At 37.6% G+C, this 7,116-nt stretch overlaps 1 long non-coding RNA gene across 1 annotated transcript; it reads right to left on the bottom strand.

Annotated features, from left to right (window-relative positions):
- Window positions 1–2,933: 2,933 nt before the first annotated feature.
- LOC127096695 (uncharacterized) lies at window positions 2,934–6,251 on the bottom strand. Its single transcript, XR_007792769.1, has 2 exons — window positions 5,712–6,251; window positions 2,934–3,972 (listed from the first exon to the last, which is right to left on the bottom strand). It is a non-coding gene; the product is annotated as an uncharacterized LOC127096695 (long non-coding RNA).
- Window positions 6,252–7,116: the final 865 nt, after the last annotated feature.

Raw genomic sequence — 7,116 nt, forward strand, 5'->3', positions numbered from 1 at the left:
CATCCAATGAGAGTGGGACAAGTTGCAACAGCTCACACATGTCATTTAGAGAGTGTGTGAGCTGTCATTGAGGTGGCATGAGCTGTCCTATGGAAATTCCATTTTTGCCCTCACTTGAAATTTCACATTTTCACTAACAATTCCAATTTGGCTAATTACATGATTAAGGAATGATTAAGCTCACATATATAAACCTAAACACATTCTAATCATAACAGAATTTCATTTTTCACCAAAATCTAGACCTGAAACCTTTCCAAATTCTCTCAATTTCATCAAGAACACCAAAGCTTCAATTCCAAAATTCATCATCAATTCTTGATCAATATTGAAAATTCTTTTTGCATCAAACTCCATTCATCATCATCTCGAACTGTTTTTGGAGATTGGAGGAAGAAGAGCATCGAATCGTGGCTGTCATTGCAAGCTCCATCAATGGTGAAATCGAATTTTGAGCAACAAAGGCCATAGCAATTGATTCTGAGCACATCATTCATCTTCCTGGAGCTTATAGTTGGACTGTTTGTGGAGGAAACACGTGAAGAACTTCGATTTCCACACTGCCATAGCAGGTATGTTGAAATTTCGAATGTCATGAAATGCTCAATGTTCATATGCTTTTGGAAGTTCATGCTGTGTAGGTTATAGTGATACTCTTAGATTTGTGAATGATGAACCATAGGAGGAGAAATCTTGAATTGAATTTTCGTGTTCAAACCCTAGATCGATCGATTCGCATGATTTAGGAATTGTTAGGTTAAGATAAGTTCATATTCGTGTTGTTGATGTTCATACGGTTCGAATGACTATAGCCTTGCTCGTTTTGATGAACTTTTGATGTTCTTCGATTTTTTTGGATTTCTGGAAAAGCCTGGGTAGAAGACGATGATATTCAGCTGTTTGATCTTGTTTTCGTTTTGAATTTTCAAACTGCATGTTTCCCGCTCCCGCGCAAGAATTACAGAAATGCCACTGCAATTTCATTTTAATTAATTTGTTTAATTCATAAAAAATTATAAACACCTTTAAAAATTCACAAAAAATTGTAGAAAAATCAGAAAAATATGGAAATTGTTGTGTTGACTTCCTTGTTGAGTGTAGAATTTGTTTGACCTATTGGTCAAAGTTGTGCATGGTATATTTTTGGATTGACCTAGGCTTGTTTCACATGTGTGACATTTTACTACATTCTACCATTTTGTTCATGAAATGCTCATAATGTAAAATAAATTCTTGAAAATTTTTGTGATGATTGTTGACTGGATGCTGTTTATTTCCATGTAAATTTCATGAGTTTTTGATGCCTGATCATTGAGTTATGAATTTTGGAACTTAGGTGTGACAATTTGTGTCACACCTCTTGATGTCAATTTGCTGGATTTAATTGAGTGGTCTATACTTGTTAGAATGAAATGAAATTTTGCATGATGGTTGATTAACATGTTAGGATGCTATGTGAATTTTTGTGGAATTTTACATTGCATTTTCAAATTGATTGTGATTTTTCATCTCTGTTGGTCAAATATGCAAGTCCATGTGGTACATGTTTGTAATTTTGATGTGAAATGCTCATATGGTATTGGATAATCATGAAATTTGGCATGCTTGTAATAGACACATTGTGTGACATCCCTGTTTTGGTCTCATCCATTTCTTTACTGTTTTCATTGAGATATGAATTTTTGAAGTGGAAGCATGTGTTGATGTTGTGATTTGGAGCATATAATTGTGTCTGTTTTTGTTGATTTTCATTGACATGGTTCCATTTGCCCAATTGAGCTCAAATTTGACATGGTAGACCTTGAATATCCCCTGTTTAGGTGTAAATTATTTGAGAATTTTTGGAATTTCTTTGGTGTGGATTTGAATGCAATAGTTCTGTTTGCATGTTTGATGCTTCATTTGAACCAATGTGGATTGTTTTGTGCATAACATGAGCATGATGAATGATATAAACATGAGACCAATGGTGTTTGCTCTTGTTTGACATTAATTTGAGTTTGGTTGGTGAATGCCTTGCTGTTTAGGAATTTTTCTTGCCTTTGGACCCTAGGCTTAGCCTAGTGGTCTTGTTGCTAATATTTGCTTGATTTTTCAGGATCAAAAGCATAATGCACATGGAGAATGAATCAAGTTAAATGCAATTGATGTTGTTTGATGTTTGTACACTAACATAACTTGGTTTTGTAGGTGGTGAAGTTTGGGCTTAAGCTTTGAGTTTGCCTTGTTGTGCATTGCTTTGTATAGTCTGACTGATTGAACTTTTGCTGTTTAGTTTTGTCCGTCTGAGTACTAACTGTGTTTGACTGTTTCCAGGTACTTTTAGTTGCTCAGTTCCTTGTGAACTTTTGCTTTGCTTTGCTTAAGCAACTTGCATTGAGGTAGGTCCTCTTGACTTCATGTAGTCTGGAGACCCGGCTGTTACCGGGCCGGGCAAATAAATGTCTGAAGTCCTCCTTAAGAGGCAATGATTGTGATTGTTTAATTTTGTGCCTAAGCAGGTAAAGTCCTTAATCAAGGCAATTGGTGGAAGGTAGGTGTCGCATCCTGCGAAAAATCAACCGGCGAGACTCGAAAATAAAACACACACAGAGCCGCCACTAAACGTTATTTATCCCAAGATAGGGAAAGGAAACGCTCAGAGAAACCTGGAAAGACATGGTCTCGCGACCAGAGAGAAAAGGTTCGGGAGTCGGTTACGCGAGGGGAAGGTATTAGCACCCCTCACGTCCTAGGTACTCCTAGGGATCCACGTCCTAGAATAAAGAAAAGGTTGCTAAACATCACACACACACACGGGGAACGCAGGTGGGATCAAGAGGAACGGGCTCGATAAGGTATCGCACCTTATGCCTACATATCTTGTCTGGAACAAGAATCAGAGCCACTGTAGTTCGGCTTACGCACGCCAAACAACACAAAACATACAAACAAGCAAGGGTGGCAAACATGGAGCCCGACAACCACTGGATGGAATTACGTCGGCATCCGAACCAAAATATGTACAAAACGGCAAACGTGGAGCCCGACTGCCAATCACTGGGCTTACGTCGGCATCCGAGCCAAAACACACAATCAGATAACAAGTTAACGCACACAAAAAAGAAAAAGGTTGCCCGGAGTGGTCTCGCACGACCACCTGCCTACATACCTCGTCTGGAACGAGGATCAGGGCGATGTAGTTCCCCTGAAAGGGACTAAATTGCTAACCAGAAACCGGGGAAAGATACACAACTAGGGAGCTGAGACTCGAGCCTAATGTTGTCATGCATCGTTAACCCTAAGTTCGGTTTTCTATCCTACTTGCATAAACAAGCCTATCCTAACCAGGAAAGAAGCTAGCACACAAGCATACAATCATACATCATCAAATGAGAACAGGTATCTCAAACAAGCATGTCAATTAGATATCCACATAACACGCACTATAGCCAAACAAGGGGCTCAATCAATCAGGTTTGACTGCCTAAGCAAGTCGTCTGTACGGGCTGTGTTTGCTCTTAACCTTGCCATTACGAGGCTAAGGTGAAGCAGATGAAAGGATGAAGTGAGGATCAGACCTCACAGCTCATATCCCTAACCAGGGAGAGCTGACAAATGAGCATGGGTCCAGAATAGGGGAACCCTTCTATACTCGATGACTCTGACTCAATGTGCACTGCACAAGATCTTGGGCTTTTGATCTCAATGCTACAACCATGTAATGGGAGCAAGGAGAAGACTCACTGAATAGTGGGGGACAGGTTGCTTGTCCCTACCTTCCACCAATTGCCTTACTTGAAGGGCTTTTCCTGCTTGGCTTAAAAATAAACATACACAAGCATTGCCTCTTAAGGAGGACTTCAGACAATTTGCCCGGCCCGGTAACAGCCGGGTCTCCAGACTACATGAAGTAAGAAGGTTATACCTCAAATGCAAGTTGCTTAAGCAAAGCAAAGCAATAGTTCACAAGGAACTGAGCAACTAAAGTACCTGGAAACAATCAAACTCAGTCAGTATTCAATCAGACAAATTGTACAGCAAACAGTTAAACAGCTTAAACAATACAACACAAAACAAGCCCAAGGCTTAAGCCCAAGCTCCTACACCTACAAAAAAAATGTTATGTTAGTGTACAAACATCCACAACATCAATCAAAATTGGATTTGGATCATTCTCCATGTACATTGCTTTTTTGATCCTGAAAAATCAAGCAAATATTAGCAACTAGACCACTAGGCCAAGCCTAGGGTCCAAAAGCAAGAAAAAAGTTAAAACAGCAAGGTATTCATTAACCAACATCAAATTAACATCAAACACAAGCAAACATCATTGGTCTCATGTTTATATCATCCACCAAGCTCATGGTATGCACAAAACAATCCATATTGGTTCAAATGAAGCACCAAACATACAAACAGAATTATTGCATTCAAATCCATACCAAAACACATCCAAAAATTCTCAAATTAAATACACCTAAACAGGGGTCAATCAAGGTCTACCATGTCAAATTTGAGCTCAATTGGGCAAATGGAACCATGTCAATGAAAATCAACAAAAAAACAGACACCATTTCATGCTTCAATTCATACCATCAATGCATACATCCACTTCAAAAATTCATATCTCATTGAAAACAAAAAAGAAATGGATGAGACCAAAACAAGGAGGTCCTAAAATGTGTCTAGTTCATGCATATCAAATTTCATGGCCATACAATACAATATGAGGATTTCCCAATCAATCTACCAACATGTGTCACATGAGCTTGCAATTTCAATCACCAGAAATGAAAAATCATGATCAATTAGAAAAGGCAGTGAAAAATTCTACAAAAATTCATACAACATCACGACATGCCAACCAATCATCATGCAAAATTTCATTCAATTCTAACATGTATAGGTCACTCAAAAAAATCCTGCAAGTTGACATAATGAGGTGTGACACAAATTGTCACACCTAAGTTCCAGAATTTGCTGCTCTCTAACCAGGTATCCAAAATTCATGAAATTTACATATAAATAATCCTCAATGAGTCAAGAACCACCACAAAAATTTTCAAGAATTTATTCTACATTATGAGTATTTCATGATCAAATTACAAACATGTATCAAAAATGGACATACAATGGAAAACCCTAGGTCAAATAAAATATTCCCCAAGCACAACTTTGACCAATAGGTCAAAAAAAACCTACACTCAACAAGGAAGCTATAGAAAAAATTTCCATATTTTTTGGATTTTTTTACTATTTTTTACGATTTTTTAAAGGTCATATGAATTTTTTAATAATTAAAATGAATTAACTTAAATTAATGAAATTGCAGTGGCATTATGGTAATTTTTGGCGCGGCGGGAAACACATTATTTGAATTTTCAAACGAAATTAAGGATCAAACACATGAAATTCCCAGAAACTTCATCTTCCAAGTCCAGCAATGCCAAGAACACGTGGATTTCAAATCATCACCAAAACGAACAAGTGAATATCCGTTGGAACCGTCTTAACATGTAGATCTCAAATATCAACTTAATTTAACCTAAAAGTTCCTAAATCTCACAGATCGATCGAGTTAGGGTTTTGGTTCTAAACTTAAAATCAAGATTTCGTAACCTACGATTCACCATTCTATAAACCACAAGCACCATTGGATTCTACATGAAACGCACTACACAAAGCACCTATCAATCGAACAAAACAGGAGATTCGAATTTTCGACATACCGGCAATGGCAGTGTGTAAATCGCGGCTTTAAGCTCCAACTCTTCAAAACAGATGCACAAGAAGTATATAGAAGGTGAATGCTATGCTCCGTTTCAATTACTTCCACTCCTATTGTCCACAATCGCGATTTGCCATTAACGGATGAATTTTGGACAGCTGCGTTTTCCAGCTCCTTAGGCTCCAATCTCCAAAAACAGTTTGAGAAGATGATTAATGGAGTTCGATGCAAAAAGAATTTCGAAAATTGGTTGAAGAATGAAGAAGTTTGATGAATTTGAAGATTTGTGTTCTTGATAAAAGTTGAGAGAATTGGAATGGTTTTGAGATCCAATCTTGGAGTGTGTGAATTCTGTTGTGATTAGCAAGAGATTATGAATATATATGGTAGCCTTAATCATGCTTAAGTGTGTAATCAACCAAATTAGCATTGTAAGTGAAAATGTCATTTTCCAAATGAAGGGTAAAATTGGAATTTCACCATGACAGCTAGTGCCACCTGTTTTGACAGCACATACACCTTCTAAATATCATATGTGAACTGTAGAAACTTGTTTCATGCTCATTGGTTGCTCCATTCTCAAATTCACCATATGTATGCATTTGGTCCATTTTTGTCATTTCCATTTTTCAAGACAAAATCCAAATTAAAAGCCTTATGCATGAAATGAAAATTCAAACACATTCTAAATGCCATTCCTGAGGTGTTGGAAAAAGTCCCATTCGAAAATTCCAATTATTTTGACATTTGGACGATTTTGCCCCTGGTCCAATTCAGCTGTCCAGTTGAAAAGTGACTTTTTGCCTTGGCCATTTTTGGGAAAATCTAATGATGCACCCTCAAAGTACATGTCAAATGGAGTTTGTGCATATAAAGAACTTGCAATTTGGACAAACCATGTGGAAGTTATGGCCTCCTGATTACGGTCTTTTCTGAAATTCACTGAGCCATATCTCGCAAACCGTACATCGGATTTTCAAGTTCTTGGACTTTTTGGAAAGGTGAGAACAAGATCTACATCTTTCATGTTGAACAATTTTTCATTTGAAGCTTCCTTGGACTTCTGTTTTTGAGGTCAAAAACTTTCCATTTTGGAAACTTCAATTACAAGTCACTTGCTATTTTTGGCAGTTTTTGTCCTGACTTGATTTTCTTCAGTTTTAAGCTTTGCAATGTCATTTAACACTTGTTCCAACATGAATGAAGTGTGTCTAACTCATCTCCACCTCCAAATCCATCAGATCATGTACAGTTGACCACAGTTGACTTTTCATCTGATAGATGAATCTGGCAATGCATAGATCAATTTAAACCCCAATCTCCAACTGAAATGGCTCAAGGGTGACACCCTAGCCTCAATAAGCACCATATAATCATAGAATGATCCTCATCTCCTTCATAAACCC

The sequence above is a fragment of the Lathyrus oleraceus genome, chromosome 6, assembly GCF_024323335.1.
Source record: "Lathyrus oleraceus cultivar Zhongwan6 chromosome 6, CAAS_Psat_ZW6_1.0, whole genome shotgun sequence".
Classification (NCBI taxonomy): Eukaryota; Viridiplantae; Streptophyta; class Magnoliopsida; order Fabales; family Fabaceae; genus Lathyrus; species Lathyrus oleraceus.